Source organism: Podarcis pityusensis (genome assembly GCF_964106645.2).
Source record: "Podarcis pityusensis genome assembly, chromosome: 12".
NCBI lineage: Eukaryota > Metazoa > Chordata > Lepidosauria > Squamata > Lacertidae > Podarcis > Podarcis pityusensis.
The window spans coordinates 43,420,580-43,439,457 of NC_138037.1; the positions used below are offsets into that span (position 1 = coordinate 43,420,580).

The 18,878-nt window shown below is 41.3% G+C and overlaps 1 protein-coding gene across 6 annotated transcripts in view; it reads left to right on the plus strand.

Annotated features, from left to right (window-relative positions):
• Nucleotides 1-18,878, plus strand: part of RBMS3 (RNA binding motif single stranded interacting protein 3) — a gene marked incomplete at its 3' end in the record, with an annotated part of 764,091 nt that overhangs the window by 180,121 nt on the left and 565,092 nt on the right. The window lies entirely within an intron of this gene.

Below are 18,878 nucleotides of genomic sequence, written 5' to 3' on the forward strand. Positions count from 1 at the left end.
CATTAAATTCCCTGAAAGGATGCTTTATATTGTGCAGATAAATGAAACAGCAGTGTTAACAAAGTCTCATCATTTAGTGTTGGAAACAGGTACAGAAACCATAATGTGGAAATAAATACAACAACCAGGCTATATGTTGAATGGGGCCATTTTTAGACGGAAACACAGTATACAACTGCTAAGTGTACAGTATCTTGATCTATATTTTGCATTGGAGTTTTGTTTTTGTTTAACAAAACCATAAACGACACTGAACTCAACTACAGGAACAGTATTGCAGCAGTAGTAATATCTGTGGTTGATAGAAGGTTGCTGCTTGTCAGCGGATCATTTCTAGAATCGGTAGAGCAGATTGAAAAGTTTTTAACTCCCATAACCATTGCAACTGCCTGAATGCCAAAGCTGTAAAGGCTGTGGGGAGAGGACTCTTGTCTCAAATCTGAACCAGAGGAAAGTTTTGTTCAGTTCTCATGCAGATTCCAGATAAATGCATGGCCGCGCCAAACCATCCGAAACCCCAGAAACAGAAGTTTAATCAGACTTATACGTGTGGCCCAGAAGGCTGATCGCTGAAGAATGGATGCTTTTGAATTATGGTGCTGGAGGAGACTCTTGAGAGTCCCATGGACTGCAAGAAGATCAAACCTCTCCATTCTGAAGGAAATCAGCCCTGAGTGCTCACTGGAAGGACAGATCCTGCAGCTGAGACTCCAATACTTTGGCCACCTCATGAGAAGACAATTTTCCCTGGAAAAGACCCTGATGTTGGGAAAGATTGAGGTCACTAGGAGAAGGGGATGACAGAGGACGAGATGGTTGGATAGTGTTCTCAAAGTTACCAGCATGAGTTTGACCAAACTGCGGGAGGTAGTGGAAGACAGGAGTGCCTGGTGTGCTCTGGTCCATGGGGTCACGAAGAGTTGGACACGACTAAACGACTAAACAACAACACAAATACGTGTGGCCCATCAACTCCCATCAGCCCCAACTAGCCAAGGATGATGGAAGTCGTAGCTCAGCAACTTCTGGAGAGCCACAGGATACCCACCCTTCTGTTAGAGCTGTGTGTGCATGCGCAAACACACAGAGAGAACTACATATATTCTCAAACCTTTATTGGCATATATACAAGATTGCGGTAGGGTTCAGTACAATGAAATCACTCATCAAAACCTGCATCTAACACTTAAGTTAATGTCGTATAACACGGCACACAGAGCTAGTTTCCTCAGTTCATTAGTGGAAAGCTATGATATAGCTAATCCAATTTTCTTTACTAATGTTGACCTGCCCAATGGTGCCACTGCTACTTATATATTGTCCACTACCTTGACATTAAAAAAAATAATAATATTGAATTTTCAATTTTACATCACAAAGTAAACATTTTTAAATACTGTTAAATATCCAGTGACTTCCCTCCTTCGCCTTCCCTGGATCATTTTGCTTATCTATCATTCCTGCATATTTTACTATAACCATTTTAATCAGTTCTCCACTTTTACATCACTCAGACATTAATTACACTGTTGATTTTATCTTAATACTGCCAGCGTTTTCAGCTGTGTACAATTATTCTCCATATACTCCATAAATATTTTCTGCTCTTCTTTAAAATTGTGTCCTTACTCTTTTATTCTGTGTGTTAAACCTGCAAGTTGTGCATATTCTATCATCTCAAGGTGCCAGACCTCTTTGCCTGGGACCTCCCTTACTTTCCATTTTTGGGCTAACGAAACTCGATCCACTGTTGTTGCATACATTAATATTTTTTTCCCCTGACACCTATGAACTTCTGTCTGAATTATTCCCAACAAAAAGGACTCTGGTCTTTTTGGGAAGGTTGTTTAAACATTTTTTTCAGCTCATTATAGATCATTTCCCAATATTCTTTTACCTTTTTACATGTTCCACTACATTGACAATTTTCTGACTAGCACTAGCAGTTACTAGGAAGGACAATGTATCTATACTTGGATAGATGTTTGCTTAGCATTACCTCTTTAGGCAGGTTCATTGATGATATACCAAGTGAGCAGATATAACTTATTTAGTCTGTTTTTTTATTTATTTAAAAAACTTGCATCCTGGCATCTCCTTCCTTTGTTACTTTCAGGCACTGGGGTCAAAGCCCCATTAATGCATTTTCTGTTGCCTTATTTAAAACATTTAATCTTGGTGTATGTTATCCTTAAAACATTTCTTTACAATGTGGTAATACGCTGAGAAGGACAGTTAGAAAGTGTTGACACAAGAGAAACTTAATAAGCGTTCTCCTTTTCTTTTATATTACTCACAAGCATTACTTTTCTTTTTCATTTTTCTACTGAATTTTCTTGGTGAATTGTTTGCCTTAATGGAAGAGTCTCCTCCTCAAGGTAGTTCTTTAAGAGCAATTAATAGTAAATTGTGAATTTATCAGCAACTCTAAGTATGCAGAATTAAAGAGCTGACAGAGTAAACCAAACTATTTATTGTTAACCCTACATTTTCAATATATGAAAAAATACAATTATATGGACATTATAGAGCAAAATCTTCCCCCAGATAACAAAAATAAAATGAGTAATTATACTTCAGTTTTGGTTCAAAATTGCTATTGTCTTATATTCATGGAACCTGTCTGGTAGAAATGCAATTATTGCTAAGCAAATACTCACAATTTGAGCAATAGTTTGGTGTCCACATAATCTGATAGAGCACGATCACATTTCTAACATTTTTAAGAATGAACAGAGTTGCAAAGTTTGGCCACGGTCTGAGTGTTGATGAATCATTAGGCAATTTCCCAAAGTGCCTACTTGTGCCTTTCAATTGTTGCCATCTTCTCTTTGAATAGATATCAGCTGACACCCTGACTGCCTTTATTGTAAATCCATTTGCAAAGAACAACCAGTGAGCAACATGCCACTTTGATACTTATCCTTGTGGAAAGCAGTAGCTTTAGATTTTTGTAAAATGTAGACGTTCCAGACATATTGACTTACAGCTGCCTAGCCATGAAAGCTCAAGCTGGGCAAGGTTAACACTACCAATTGTGTTTTCCTCTCTGGAGTTTCAGCTGGATGGCTCTCCATCCTCTCTCTGTTCATGCCTTGTGAAGCTGGTGTGCCAATTCAGCTTGATCTTTTTTCAAGCTAAGCTCTTCTTCGAAATGTACAAAGTGTACAGGAAGCACAGTCTTTGGATAGGGCGGTTGTGTTGATGTGCTGACACGTCGCCTCAACATTTGACGACCTGATTGATGAGTGTCAGGCTTTGCTAACGAGCATTAAGGAGACATGGTGTGCATTATGCAATTTGATAACTTAAAATGATATGCGGACAAGATGCATACGTGTTGCAAAATCACATATGCTATGTTTGTTTGGGGTGGGGAGGAAATACTGTCAATTTAATGCTTTGCACAAAATATTTTAAGACATGTAAAACAGAAGTCATTGCCTTGTGCTTTACTGTGTGTGTACAATAGCTTATCCTTGGTTGGTTCTTGACAATGGCACCCCCTCTGCCTTTGGCCTTTGGCGGTGTTCCTCCGATACAACCAAATATTGTGGTTAAGCTCAGGGCCGGATTTAGGTTTGATGAGGCCCTAAGCTACTGGAGGTACTGGGGCCCTTTATATGTCCAGCTGTCCTTTGTCAACAACAAATTGTCACTGTTTCTTTGTGTTGAAAATATGCTATATTGTAATTTATGGACCTAATAGGTATCTAAAGCCATTTCACATGTTCCCTTACTATTACTAGACAAAAGAAGTGTAAACTAACAACAGAACCACCACCACCAGTTAGAACAGGGGTCAGGAAACTTTTCCAGCAGGGGGCCAGTCCAGTGTCCCTCAGACCTTGTGGGGGGGGGGCAGACTAAAAAAACTTGGGGGGGAAATGAACGAATTCCTATTCCCCACAAATAACCCAGAGATGCATTTTAAATAAAAGGACACATTCTACTCACGTAAAAACACGCTGATTCCCGGACCGTCCTTGGGCCGGATCTGGCCCCCGGGCCTTAGTTTGCCTACCCATGAATTAGATGATCGGAATATAAATAATGTTTAGCTTATAACAGGCAATATTTCCTCTAGTCCACTGCCTATGTGCTCTATATATTGGCATTTACTTAGCTTCATGTAGCTTGTCATCAAGTTATTACTAGAAAGGTTTCCCATTAATATGCCAGATAATCATGGGAGCGAAAATGAATTATTTAAATATCAAATAGAAGCTATCACACCTTAATTGCAAGTAAGTGCCACTTAAACAGAAAAGGTCTCCATTCGGTTCAATATCTTACTTTTATCCTGGTCTAATTCAAATTGAGTTCTTTAAGATGTATATGTCTAACAACCCTCTAATGAACGCTAGACACAAGATAGAAGTTCATTACCAATTTATATTTCTCTGACTATCTTCTTTATCACATCTGTTGATTTGTCTTTTTACAAGATTATCTATCTTTGTATTGAGTTGGTATGCATTAGTTTGCTTATGTGTGTGGAAAAGTTTGTTGTACTGGTATGTCTGACCTTTTTTGAAATATCAATAGCTTTAGTGTCATTCCCACTATTTTAAGGAAATTATACAGAACTGAGGTATTCATTCTTTCTCCACTTTTCTACTTGTTTCCTCAAGATTTGGGGGTCTTAGCTGTTTTCCCCACCCTACCCCACAAACACTTAATGGGTGTTTGAGAGCTGCAAGCAAACATATAGACACACCTTTGTGCCTAAGAAGATGTGTTAGATTTGGAAGGGTTCAACAATGCTTTTGGATGGCATGCATATTTATGGTATGACAAGGTTAAAGCAAATAAGGCCTTTAAGAACCATATTGTCAGAAAATCACTGTTTAATGTCTGGACAAAATATAAAGACTTGCTGGAAAATAAAACCCCAAGGTGGCTTTCACCTTTGGAAGCTAAGGCCCGAAAAAGACCCAATATGGAGGCTAAATGGCCAAAATATTGGGAAATACTAGAAAAAGATGGAGACAACTGGAAATTGCAGAGTTTGGAGAAAATGAAGGATAAAGTGCGAGACTGGTTACATTACGCTCAGATTAAAGAAGTTTTTAAAAATGACAAGAAACTAGGGTTCCAGGTGGAGAAATCGAAACTAGAAATAGAATTGTTAGAACCAAAGACCAAGGTACTTTCAAGGATGTATAACTTGCTGTTAAAATGGAATACACAAGATGAAACGGTTAAATCGGCTATGATAAGGTGGGCACAGGACATTGGGTATAATATCATGTTTGAGGACTGGGAAAGGTTGTGGAGTACTGGATTGAAATTTACTGCATGTAACGCTTTGAAAGAAAATGTAATGAAAATGATATATAGATGGTATATGACCCCAGTCAAACTTGCAAAAATTTACCACCTGACTGACAATAAGTGTTGGAAATGTAAAGAGTGTGAGGGAACATTCTTCCACCTCTGGTGGACTTGCCCTAAAGTGAAGGCGTTCTGGGAAATGATTTATAATGAACTGAAAAAGGTATTTAAATATACCTTCACTAAGAAACCAGAGGCCTTTCTTTTGGGTATTGTCGGCCAAGGGGTGGTAAAGAAGGACCAGACATTTTTTATGTATGCAACAACAGCAGCAAGGATACTACTCGCAAAGCATTGGAAAGCTCAAGATCTACCCACACTGGAAGAATGGCAGATGCAACTGATAGACTACATGGAACTGGCTGAGATGACCGGCAGAATTCGTGACCTGGGAGAAGAGAGGACTGAGGAGGATTGGAAGAAATTTAAGAATTATTTACAAAAATATTGCAACTTGAGTGAATGCTAAACAGGATGCTAGATCAAAATAACTGAGCACCACTAATTTAGATGATTTTAAGAAAATAAGTAAGACTGTGAAAATATAACTCTTTTTGAGAACTAGAAGATTATGAAACATAGAAGGGATATAAGAATGTAAATAAGATAATAAATTGCTGACAAAATGTTATAACGATGAAAGTGGGAGCGGGAGATGTGAGGAAGTCCAAAGAAAATGTGAAATCATGTTAAGATATATGTTACATTGTTTATTATGTTTATTTCTATTGTAAAACCCAATAAATTTCTATTAAAAAAAAAAAACCTTTGTGCCTAAGAAGAAGACCTATAGGGCAGTTGTTTTATTGGATAAAATGGCATTTATAATATTGGCAGCAAATTTTCAAGTTACACAGAACTCTTCATCCATTTGAATGTCCATGAGGGGATATCAGCATTCACTCAGCAATTTATGCAAATACCATTGGGCTTGTTAGCTTTGCATCACTTATCACCTCTTTATGGCAAGCAAAAGGGCTTCTAACCAATAGAATGAAAGATTTTGTACAATAGGAAATGAGATCTGATCCTCTTGCTAGCTAAATTAAAAAATAATGGTGAGTAGCAGCAATGCTTGACAAGGAAGGGTGCATGAGATTTAAGCCCTTGGCTAATTATAGGTAATTGACTTATACTTCACTCTGATAGTTTCCAAATTGCAAAACCAATCAACCACACTTAATTGTCCCCGTCCATGGCCAGGCAACAGCCAAAAGCATGTTGATACTCATGCTAATCAAATAAGGCAGCAGGAACTGAGCAATAGGAGCGTTGAGAAAGATGCATGAGGACACCTCTGATTCACATACAGTCCTAAATAAAATGCTGCAAAACCTGTGATTACTGTCTCTTCAGCTTTTGTAATTCCAGCAGCACTTTGCCTAACAGGTCTATTTTGCAGTGACGTGGATGCACAGCAGACTTCAGTATTGTAGTTTGTTTTGCTTGGGATGGACTGATTTGCCAATATGGGGATTTTCTGAGGAGGTTCAGGCACGGAGTTGGGGAGTTGTGACCCTCCAGATGTTGTTAGACTCCAACTGCCTTCATCCCTGGCCAATGATCATGCAGCCAGGGCTCATGGGAGCTGGAGTCCAGCAACATCTGGATGACTATAAAGTCCCCATCCCTGTAATATTATGTTATTCGGAGGGTGGGGGTGGGGAGAAACTAGAAGCTAGAGAAAGAGAGCAGGGAGGCAACATATCAAAAAGATACTGCATTGTCCCAGAATATATTTTTTCCATTCCCAATTCTGCCTCTGCCTTTTTCTTTTCTTTTTTTTTAATTGCCTTCACTAGAGGCAAACTCAGACCTTATAAATAGCTCTCATGATTGCCACGCAAGTACCTGTTGATTCCACCAGGACTGATGGAGTATGATTTGAGTTCTTGTCACTGATTTCCTTAGTCTCTGTTTGTTTCAGAAGGCAATAAAACACAGAATAAACGGAGCTGGATACATTTGCTCTTCCTACTGCTGATTTCCACAAAGTCAAGTGTGAGGCAGTGGATGGGGCTGGGAAGGTTATTGTTGTTTAGTTGTTGTCATTACCATAAATTTCAACAATGCTTTTACTGAAATTCTGTGCATGTTTTTCTTGGAAATAATTTTTTGTGTTCTGTACCAAGCATGGACTTCTGAATAACTGAGGTAGTCCTATATGGTGTGCAATGCAGCTGTCTAATCTATGGATGGATAATTTTCATTTTTTGCACATTTTTAAAGCAAACCGACCTAGTTTGCACCTCCTGGAATAATGCACAGATTGGAAAGTAATTATCTTTCAGACCATGCAGTTCTCAGCTCAACAGAGCAAAATGCATTAGAATGTGGTATATTTAAGGACAAAATACATGCAGAAATACATACATTGAGATAACATATGTATTGAATAACATTTTCATACAGATTAAAGCACAGAGGGGATGTGATTCTATGATTCTGTGAATGAACGCATGTGAAATTGACATGGAATGGAATCTAACCTAGGGTTATGAAGGCATAATTAATGTAATTCAGTAGTTCTGCTGTATTGAGAAAAATAATTTGTAATGCCAAGATTTAGCACACTATTTCTGTGCATGAAACTGGATAAACCGGAATGAGAATCTAATGCTCCTTCATCCAATTTTTTTATTGTCTTTTAATGAATACCTTGCGTAATTTTTCTCCTCTCCAGGATACCGAAGACTTAAAACGTCCACAGTCAGTATAGCCAATTGTTTTGAATACTTTTAATGTTGAAAACAAATTCAAGAAGAGCTTAGCACTGTTTTATCTCTTCCATCTCTCTAATCCCTTTATAAACAAGCAAGATTAGTAAAGATGTGGAAGAATTTGTATAATTTGTATAAACAGCAATTTTGTAGCCTGGGAAGAAGAGGTGCTCTGCTCATCACTGATATTTCATAAGAGAGGAATATTGTAATGATAGCTTGATCAGTCCTTCCAGCAGACATTGCCCTCTAATGCCAAAAGACTGGCAATACAGTGGTCAAGAAAATTAACAGCTATTGCATCAGACCAAGTATCAGCCCATACAATTGTAATAGTGTTGTACAATATTCCGAATTAAATTGAAACTGTGTTCAAATCTTATATCATAATACATGAACTGTTTCTCTCTACCTTTCCAAAGAGATGATTTGTATTATACCTCTTGTCTTTCTAGTGCACCCTAAAAATATATCCCATGCTAGTCTCCCTAAGACACGGGTGGCGCTGTGGGTTAAACCACAGAGCCTAGGACTTGCCGATCAGAAGGTCGGCGGTTTGAATCCCCACGACGGGGTGAGCTCCCGTTGCTCGGTCCCAGCTCCTGCCAACCTAGCAGTTCAAAAGCATGTCAAAGTGCAAGTAGATAAATAGGTACCACTCCGGCGGGAAGGTAAATGGCGTTTCCGTGCGCTGCTCTGGTTCGCCAGAAGCGGCTTAGTCATGCTGGCCACATGACCCGGAAACGGTACGCCGGATCCCTCAGCCAATAAAGCGAGATGAGCACCGCAACCCCAGAGTCGGTCACGACTGGACCTAATGGTCAGGGGTCCTTTACCTAGTCTCCCCAAGACTGCTGAGATCCATTAACTCAGAGGTGGCTAAGCTTTTTCAGCCTGAACGCCAAATTCATAGTTGACCACCCCTCTGACAGCCACATGCCTGGTGTGGCCAAAGTGAAGATGGGCAGCACATGTTGCCCCCCCCCACTGGGATACACACCCTCACCACACACATAGCATTTAACACTCATATAGATCAGACACACACTTAACACACAGAATGGCAGATACACATACACACACTCAGCAGGAGAGGCTGTCAGGCAGGTACATACATTCAGGCAAGCAGGTAGACAAACACACAGTTCAAGGAACTTGCCTGAAGGCAGCTGCAGCAGATGTTGCTTAAACAATAACAACAACCACATGGATGCCAAAGAACAGGCGCTTTCTTTGCCCTCTTCTGGCTTGCATGGTTCCCTCAGCTTGATGCAGCTGACTTGTGTCAGCAGGGGCTCCACTCAGTGCTGTTTACCTTTTCAAAGCCTCACCTGGAAAGCACAAGAGGAGTGGGGAATGGGAATCTCTGTATGTATAAGTGAAAGAGAAAAGTCAGACACCTAAACTTTAGCATAACACTTTACTCTGCTTATCAGATCGATCTGATAAACAAGGGGCGGGAGGTGATCGTGTCCCCACTGTTAGGTTCGTCTGATGGAGAGGACAAAATTTTGCACAGTGTGATGCTGGAGTTCAACATCACTCCCCACCACACCAGCATGGTGTAGCGGTTAAGAGCAGTGGACTCGTAATCTGGTGAACCGGGTTCGATTCCCTGCTCCTCCACATGCAGCTGCTTGGGCTAGTCACACTTCTCTGAAGTCTCTCAGCCTCACTCACCTCACAGAGTGTTTGTTGTGGGGGAGGAAGGGAAGGGAGAATGTTAGCCGCTTTGAGGTAGTGATAAAGCGGGATATCAAATCCAAACTCTTCTTGTTTGTTTGCCGGACTGATTTCATTAGCAGCAGCAACAGGGGCAGAATTCATCCCCCTCATTGTATTGATCTTGATGGAGAGGTCGAAATCCCTCCATTCACACCGATGTACTGCCTGCCACAAGCAAAATAAATAAGTGTCTTTAAGGATAATAATAATAAACCCCAATACAGCTAGCACATTGTTGGGGAGTGGGGTAGCAGAAATTGCTTGGGGAAGAGGTATGACCCATGGGCTATGGTTTAATCACTACAGCTGTACTTCAGCAGCCGTACTAAAGTGGTACCTCGGGTTACAAACTTAATTCATTCCGGAGGTCCATTCTTAACCCGAAACCATTCTTAACCTGAGGTGTGCTTTCGCTAATGGGGCCTCCCGCTGCCGCCTCACCACCAGCGCACGATTTCCGTTCTCATCCTGGGTCTCAATCCAAGGTACTACTTCTGGGTTAGCGGAGTTTGTAACCCTAAGTGTTTGTAACCCAAAGCGTTTGTAACCCGAGGTACCACTGTACAGTCAACTGTGCATAAAGATAGACAAGATTGGTACCCATTTGAAAACTGTTGCATGCATCATTCCCCTAAACAGGTATTGCAACAGTGTGGAACTTTTGACACTCCAGATGTTGCTGGAGACCAGGCATAGGCAAACTTCGGCCCTCCAGATGTTTGGGATTACAATTCCCATCACCCCTAGCTAACAGGACCAGTGGTCACTGATGATGGGAATTGTAGTCCCAAACATCCAGAGGGCTGGAGTTTGCCTATGCCTGCTGGAGACTATAACTCCCATCCTACCACAGCTAATGATCAGGGAGGATGGGCATTGTTAGAGGAGCAAAGGTTCTTCACCACTGACTTGCTGCCTGAGAGGCGTATCATTTGAGATACAATAGATAAGACACATCTATCCTGAGCCAGGAAGACTTGCTTGCTATACAAAGCCTAGTGCTGTCCTGCCTCATGAGTGGTGTAGTGGAAGAGGATTCCAAGGGATCATCTGTTGAAATGCCAGGGTAAGCGGAGGACTGTCTTTGCTCTGGCCACTGGCTGAAGTCATAATGAGGCTTTCAATTTCCTTTGTAACAGATTAGCATAGAGCGCAAAGGGTTCCCAACATATATTTTTTTAGCCAAAGGGAACAACTGTAAGTATATGGAGCTGTCATGGGCACCACAAAATGCCCATTTCACAGAAGGAAAGCTGAGGGTACCATACTGCCCATGGCACTACATTAAAGACCCCAGGCATAGAAGAAGTCAGAGAATGTGAAATATAATCAAGCAGAGGTTTAATGCTTCTTTTTTCTTTTCCTTTGATGGCGTTTTTACTTCATGCTAGCAGTTTAAGTGGAAACACTTTATTGCAAGATGATTTGCATTTTTAATTAAAAACTAAAGGCTGCATTTCAGCTGCCTAAAGATTCCCCCTTAAAGCTCAATGTATTTTACAAGTTGGATCTTTGCAGTCAGAAAGAAGCACAACTGAGTTCAATGGAGCTTACACCCAGCTAAATATTCATGCTGATCCTAATACATTTGGAGTATTATGATGTATATATAGTGTTGTTCTTTGGTATGTGTCACACACAAACACCCCATGGCTTTTAATTCTCCTTGGGGTGTTTCTATGGAGGCAGTCATTATGAGTTCCTGCACTTCAGAATTTACTACTGCCTCAGAAGTTATTACAAGCAGCCGATAGACAGCAGGAGTCACCTATTAAATAGGCAAGAGAACAATGTTGACCCAAGATATTTTGCTGCCTGCTTATGTATGCAACAGGGAAGATAGTGGGCTAGTTCAGACACAGGTTTTCTTCCTCCTCTCGTTCCTTCCTTGACACAAACTGATCCCTTGGTTATAGGTTCTTGGCAAACCATAGTTTCTCATTTTGTCTGTACTGGGCAGGCTGTTATTTGTGTAATAGGACTGGAAGCAGGACGAGGTAGTACACTGCTACAAGGCTTCTTCACATACCACCAAACCATGCTTTGGCATTCCATCTGAGCCAACCCAGTATGCAGGAAAGTCTGTGAGCATTTTGCTAGAACCTAGTAATTGTACATTTCTTCCATGTGTTTGATACATTTTAATATAATTATTTAACTACTCTATTCCGAACTATAAATGGGAAACGTAATGTTGGTGGTCAACAAAAGAAATTTAAAGTCTATCTCAAGGCAAATCTAAAAAAATGTAGTATAAACACCGACAATTGGGAAACAATGGCCTGCGAGCGTTCCAATTGGAGAACAGCTTTTACCAAAGGTGTTGTCAGGGAACTGACATCGGAGCCTGAGGCAGAGGGAAGGCTCTCAAATGATGCTGGAGAAGGGCCAAGCAGGGAGAGAGGCAGTTCAGCAGAGGGGGAAGCAAATCAATGTTACACCAGGGAAAAAGGGGGGCAGATGGGGGAATCGGCGAAAGGGCTCCAGGACTCTTCACTGGACACCAGCGGGGAGAGCACGGGTCCTCCGCTACCCACGCCCTCCCTGCGCAGAAGACTTCCACGCAGGGAGAGTAGGAGGAGACTGGGCGTCAAACAACTTTTATGTTGGAAGAGGTTTAAGAAACGCCCACTGACGGATTCTGCTAGTGACTGAGGCAGCCACGAATTGAAGGGCTGTCCAGACAGAAAGGTTTAACAAGGCAACATAGCCAGGAGAGGCGGCAACTTACGCACGAGCAACCCCATACCCATTATAGGTGTCATGGGCTTTGAAGACGCTCAAACTCAGGACAAAAGGGAGAAACGTGCTAAGAGGAAGGCATGCTTGGCAAACCCATGATCAACTCCCACCATGATCAACTCCCACCTGGAAACCTATTTCCCCACTGTGGAACGACATGTGGATCCAGAATTGGCCTCCACAGTCGCTTATGGACTCACTGTTAAAACTGTGTTTATGGAAGACAACCTTACTCGGCTATGAGTGATCGCCAAAGAAGAGAATAATAATAAAATTATTATATACAGCCATGGCAGAAGTTATTCTACCTGGTTATTCAGTCTGTTTGTTCAGTCTGACACCTCAACAGCGGTCCTTGTTTATGTAGATCTGCAGCAACAGGAGTGTAAAGACCATGCGCTGGTGTTGGACCGCTGATATGAATGATAATTGTTTACATGAGGGATGACTCCAGTGTCTATAGCATGAGAGCCACACATATATACCAGTATCTTTAGTTGCAGCCCAGTTTACTCTGATAAACTGTTCTATGGAATTCAACATCTCAAACTGTCATGTGACATCCACACAGGGGACCTTGTAAAGATTTTTTCCAAGGATATGTTGGGAAGGCAAGAGTTTCATATGTCGCTGTACTTTCGTTATACCACTCAAAGAAACTGTAAAAGGCATGAGAAGAGGAAATGTAACGAGAGACAGTCCCTTGACTTTAAACATAGGAAGGTTTTGAAGATTCCCCCACCCCTTGTTGACACAAATCTAGTTGAATTTGTGGGTGTTTGTGGTTAAAATGTTGTTAGCAAAAATATTATGAGAGGGCAAAGTAATTCTCAAGGATTTAAAGTCATAAAATACAGGAGTATTTTGAAAATTATGATACTGTGCTCCACTGTGGCTTTTCCAATCTTTGGGGAAAGCTACAAATATAAATGGCAGCTATGTTTCCCCCCCTACCTTATGCCAGATTTTTTTTATTTGCGTGTTGACAGTGGCTGCCAGCAGAAGCACAAAGAAAGTGCAAAGTAATTTTTGAGTGTCCATCTAAATCCAAGGTTCCTTATTTAAAGCCAGAAATATGCTAAAAGCAACAAAGAGCTGAGAAAGATGTGGGAATTGACATTGCAGATTCAGATAAACAAAGAGGACTGTTCAAAGCTAAGGGGCTCTGAACGTTTTAGATCAATCTCAGCATAATCTAGGGAATTGCCCTTAAAGCTTTTGTATGGCTGGTATCTAATGCCCAGAAGAGGGGCATTTATGAAGCCTGGTACAGTTCCTTTATGCTGGTAGGGCGTGCCAGCAGTTTGGCACCTACCACCACATGTGGCGCAGCTGCATGAAGACCCAAAAGTTCGGGGGGGGGGGGTCAAAGCAAAATGTCTCAGAATCTTCAACACTTGACCTTACTAATCTTGTTTGATGGGCCTGATGAGGGCCTGAAAGACCAGGATTTTATTTCCTATCTTTTATTAGCAGCCTGATCCACCACAGCCAAAATCTGGAAGAACTTTACATTTCCTAATTTGGATTACTGGTAGCGGAAAGGTGTGGAGGGTGGATTTATTTGAAAAGCTCACCTATAAGATGAGAGTACTTAAAGGTCAAAGGGAGTGAGATCCATTTCTGGGGACATAGTAATCCTTTATTGAACATCTGAATATGCAAGGTGATCATAGACTGGATCCAAGACAATGTTTGGCTCTTTCAGGGCTGAATCCCTTTTCTTTACTTCATTCTGTCTGTTCCTGCCATAACCAAGTATCATGAACACACTTTGGATACGCTGATGATATTACGCACTCTGGGGAAGGGGTGGAGAGTGGATCAGTGGATGCTGGGAGAGAAATGGGACTGATGTTTTTGAGATCTGACTACAGTATGGTTTTAATCTCTGTGTTGATGTGTTTGTTCTGAAACACAGTAAAAATATATATATTTTAAAAAACACACCAAAATTTTTCTGCGGCCCCTTAAACACTAACACATGCATTAAGGCACAGGCTTGTGGAGATCACAGTCTGTTTCACCAAATGCATGAACTGTTGTTCTGAGTTACAGGATAACACTCAGGACGACACTTGATGCATTAGGCTAGTGCTTCATGCGCCTGTTAAGTGAACTTTGGTCCACAAAAGCTTATAATAAGTTTGCAAATCATTGAAGTGCCACAGGATTCTTTACTGTATCTGATGCAACAGGCCAACATGGCTATTCCTCTGGAAATCATTACTAAAAATGTGATGGCCTAATGCAGAAATACATTTAGGGCAGTCTGGCTTGAGAGAGAGAAAGAAAGAAACTTGTTATTATTCTTTGTTTCATCACTGTTTTTCTCATTTCTATTTAATCTTACCCTGATTTGCCTAAGAGGTCCCTCGATTTTTGCTTGTCAAACCTAGTCTTTTACCTTTTTTAATAATTACTAGTCATGTGAGTTTCAAGTATTTCTGGTTAAAAATGTCTGTGTGTCTGTGTATGATTGTGTTTAGGCTTCAGATGGTACTGTGGGTCGATTGGGAAGAAGCCTGGATTTTATTTTTTTATTTTTAAATGATATTTATTAAGGTTTCAAAAAAAAGATTACATAGATTAAAAAAAAGAAAAAAAATAGAGAAAAGAAAAAATACAAAATACAGAAAGAAAAAATATAAAAAACACTTAAAAACAAATCAATCATTCCATACCTTACATTTCATTTCCTTGCTTCCCTGACCTCCTCACACCTCCCTTTTTTGTATTCCAGTTCAATTAGTTAATTCAGCAATTCCTTTCCCTCTTTGTTTTTGTCTTAATCCTTTAACTTAATATATTATGATTTTGGATTCTCACCTGTTAACAATCCATTTTTACATACACCTTTATAACATTGCTGCTAAAACCACTTAACTTCATTCTGACATCATTCTAACATTCATTAATTTTGCAGTATTTCTGTAAATAGTCTTTAAATTTCTTCCAATCTTCTTCCACCGACTCTTCTCCCTGGTCTCGGATTCTGCCAGTCATTTCCGCCAGTTCCATATAGTCCATCACCTTCATCTGCCATTCTTCCAGAGTGGGTAAATCTTGTGTCTTCCAATACTTTGCAATAAGTATTCTTGCTGCTGTTGTGGCATACATAAAGAAAGTTCTGTCCTTCTTTGGCACCAATTGGCCGACCATGCCCAGGAGAAAGGCCTCTGGTTTCTTCAAGAAGGTATATTTATATACCTTTTTCATTTCGTTATAGATCATCTTCCAGAAAGCCTTAATCCTTGGGCATGTCCACCAAAGGTGAAAGAATGTACCTTCAGTTTCTTTACATTTCCAACATTTATTATCGGGCAAGTGATAGATTTTTGCCAGCTTGACTGGTGTCATGTACCACCTGTAAATCATTTTCATAATATTCTCTCTTAAGGCATTACATGCCATAAACTTCATACATGTGGTCCATAACTGTTCCCAGTCAGCCATCATTATGTTATGTCCAACATCTTGTGCCCATTTAATCATAGCAGATTTCACCGTTTCATCCTGAGTATTCCATTTCAACAGCAAGTTATACATCTTTGACAAAATCTTAGTTTTGGGTTCTAACAGTTCTGTTTCTAGTTTTGATTTTTCCACCTGGAAGCCAATTTTCTTGTCCAAATTGTATGCCTCCATTATCTGAAGAAGCCTGGATTTTAATAGTACTGTAATAAACATACATTATAGATGGCTGTTGCTATATTTGACAGGGCTCCCTATCATTAGCCAATCTACCCCAGGCAGCAGGTTTTGGGTACCATGAAATGGCAATAAATTGTGAATGATTTAGTTTGTTACCGGTATTTTATTTTTACCATCATGGAAAGGCATCTTGATTATCTGCCTCAGGCACCAAAATGTCATGGTTTATTTGTCTGATTCTAGGTACTTAAAAAATTGGCATGCCTCTGTGATTCTAGGTACTTCAAAAACACAAGGAAGCAAAAAAGTAAAAGGGAGTATGGAACTTTATTGTGCAGAGTTATGAAGGAATCATATGCATAATTCCCTTGATAAAGGCACCATTGAAATGTGTTGGGAACACCAATCTTAGCAGATGTCCTTTCTTTTTAATGTGTACTTCAAACAAGTCCAACAATCCCATTTCTTCCCCCCTTTTCTCTCTCTTTTTTGCATCTTTGTAAGCTTCATAAATCTGCATTAAAGATCGACAGATTTTTTTCCGACACAGAGGACAACATCCAATGTCATATTTTTCAGCCTTGGGCTTTAGGAAGCCCTCTGGGGCTTCTCTAGAGCTGGGAATGTTACTATACCTGTTCTATTTTGCTGTGGAATTATGGGACTTGTTGGCATCTGTCTGTCTCACGAGAGGAACGCACCTTTGAGGGTGAAGTTAAATGCTGGAAGGGGAAATGGGGGGCAGATGGGGCTCTGGGAAGGTAGCCTATCCAGGAGAAGGAAAACTGTGATCCTTAACCTTCTCAGCCATGTGGCTATACTCGTTCATGAAAACAGCTTTGGGAGCATAACCCAAGGAATAATCCTTACTCACTGCCTTGTGGGACATCTTCGGGAGAAAAAAAGTCTGAGGATTAAACCCTGCATAAAGCCAGAGTGGAGACCCTGAGATGGTTGGATGAGACACCTTGTATGCCTCCTTCCAGGAGCTCCTGCAGCCAAGCTGGTGTCAAACGTATTGCTCTGCTTTCCTTTGGATCACATCAGCAAGGCCAAGAGGGAGCCCTGTCTGGGCAGTCCAGGACCTCCATCCACATTGTCCAGGCTTGCGCCCCAGAGAGGTCACTTTGGTGGGACTCATACAGCCCATGATTCCTGTACAGCATTGGTGGTTAATCTGTGGCCATCCAGATGTTATTGGACTCCAACTCCCAACATACCTGGAATCTTTTTGATGGAGGGTGCTATAGAAATCTAACCCCCCAAAAACTTAATAAATATGAACCTGCATTGCATTTTTGCTCTCACCCAGTTTGTGATGACAGTCTTAGGATTCAATTTTTAACCTACTTATCTGTAAATTAGCTGTGCTGAATTCAGTGAGACTTTGGTAGACATGCATAGGATCGTGCTGTTCGGGTATCTCCTGTGGAAGTTAGCCATACAGCATATTGCGCTAGTTACCTGCCTTTGTGCGCACTGCAACCTCTCAAGATAAAAGAAGCTTCGAGTGAATACTACGGAAACGGCACTCAAGTGAGCATTCAAGGAAATATTTTTAGCTAGCTTATCTCAACCATTAAGACTGTCTGTTATATTGGATTCCCTAATTGCTTGTGTCACAGTTGTTTCGCCAAAGGCTTGGTAGTGCTGTGTGTAATTGAAAACTTTATTTCCAAATTCCCTTCACAGGATATACCTGGCAAAAGCTCAAAATAATTCACTCTGCAATCTTTCTGCTTATCAGCGCTGAATAACAGGGATAACCCCGCTGTCCTTTTCAAATATGTCACCCTGTTGTTCGACCCTTTTCTCCCCATGTGAGGTTTGGGGGAACCTTGAGGTTCAAACAGCATTAGCAGTGAAGGGACTTTTTTGAACCCCTGATAATTTTAAGATACAGTTTGGGGGGGAAGAGGGGATGGGTAGGAATAGATGCATACTTAGCTTGTACATGTGCATCATAGAACCACAGCTTTGGGGCAGATTCACACCAGACATTTAAAGTGGTATGATACTGCATTAAACAGTAATTGGACCCAAAGAATGGACCCAAAGAATCCTAGGAGCTGTCGTTTGTTAAGAGTTACCGTATTTTTCGCTCTATAGGACGAACTTTTTCCCCTCCAAAAATGAAGGGGAAATGTGTGTGCGTCCTATGGAGTGAATGCAGGCTCCTTGGCTTCGCGGCGACGCACCTGTCCTGGAAGCCGGAGGAGGAACAGAAGGGTCTCCTTCTGTTCCTTCTCCAGCTTCGCTGAAGGGCGCTGTGCCTTCTCCCTCTCTGCGCAGCACCTCTCCTGTGAAGGAGAGGCGCTGCGCAGAGAGAGAGAGAAGGCGCAGCGCCCCTTGAGCAACGCGCCTATCAAGCGAAGCCGGAGGAGGAACAGAAGGGTCTCCTTCTGTTCCTCCTCCCGCTTGGCAGCGACGCGCCTGTCCAGCGAAGCCCGAGGAGGAACAGAAGGGTCTTCTTCTGTTCCTTCTCCAGCTTCGCTGAAGGGCGCTGTGCCTTCTCCCTCTCTGTGCAGCACCTCTTCTGTGAAGGAGAGGCGCTGCGCAGAGAGAGAACGCGTAGCGCCCCTTGAGCGACGCGCCTGTCCAGCGAAGCCTGAGGAGGAACAGAAGGGTCTCCTTCTGTTCCTTCTCCAGCTTCGCTGAAGGGGCGCTGCGCCCTCTCCCTCTCTGCACAGCGCCTCTCCT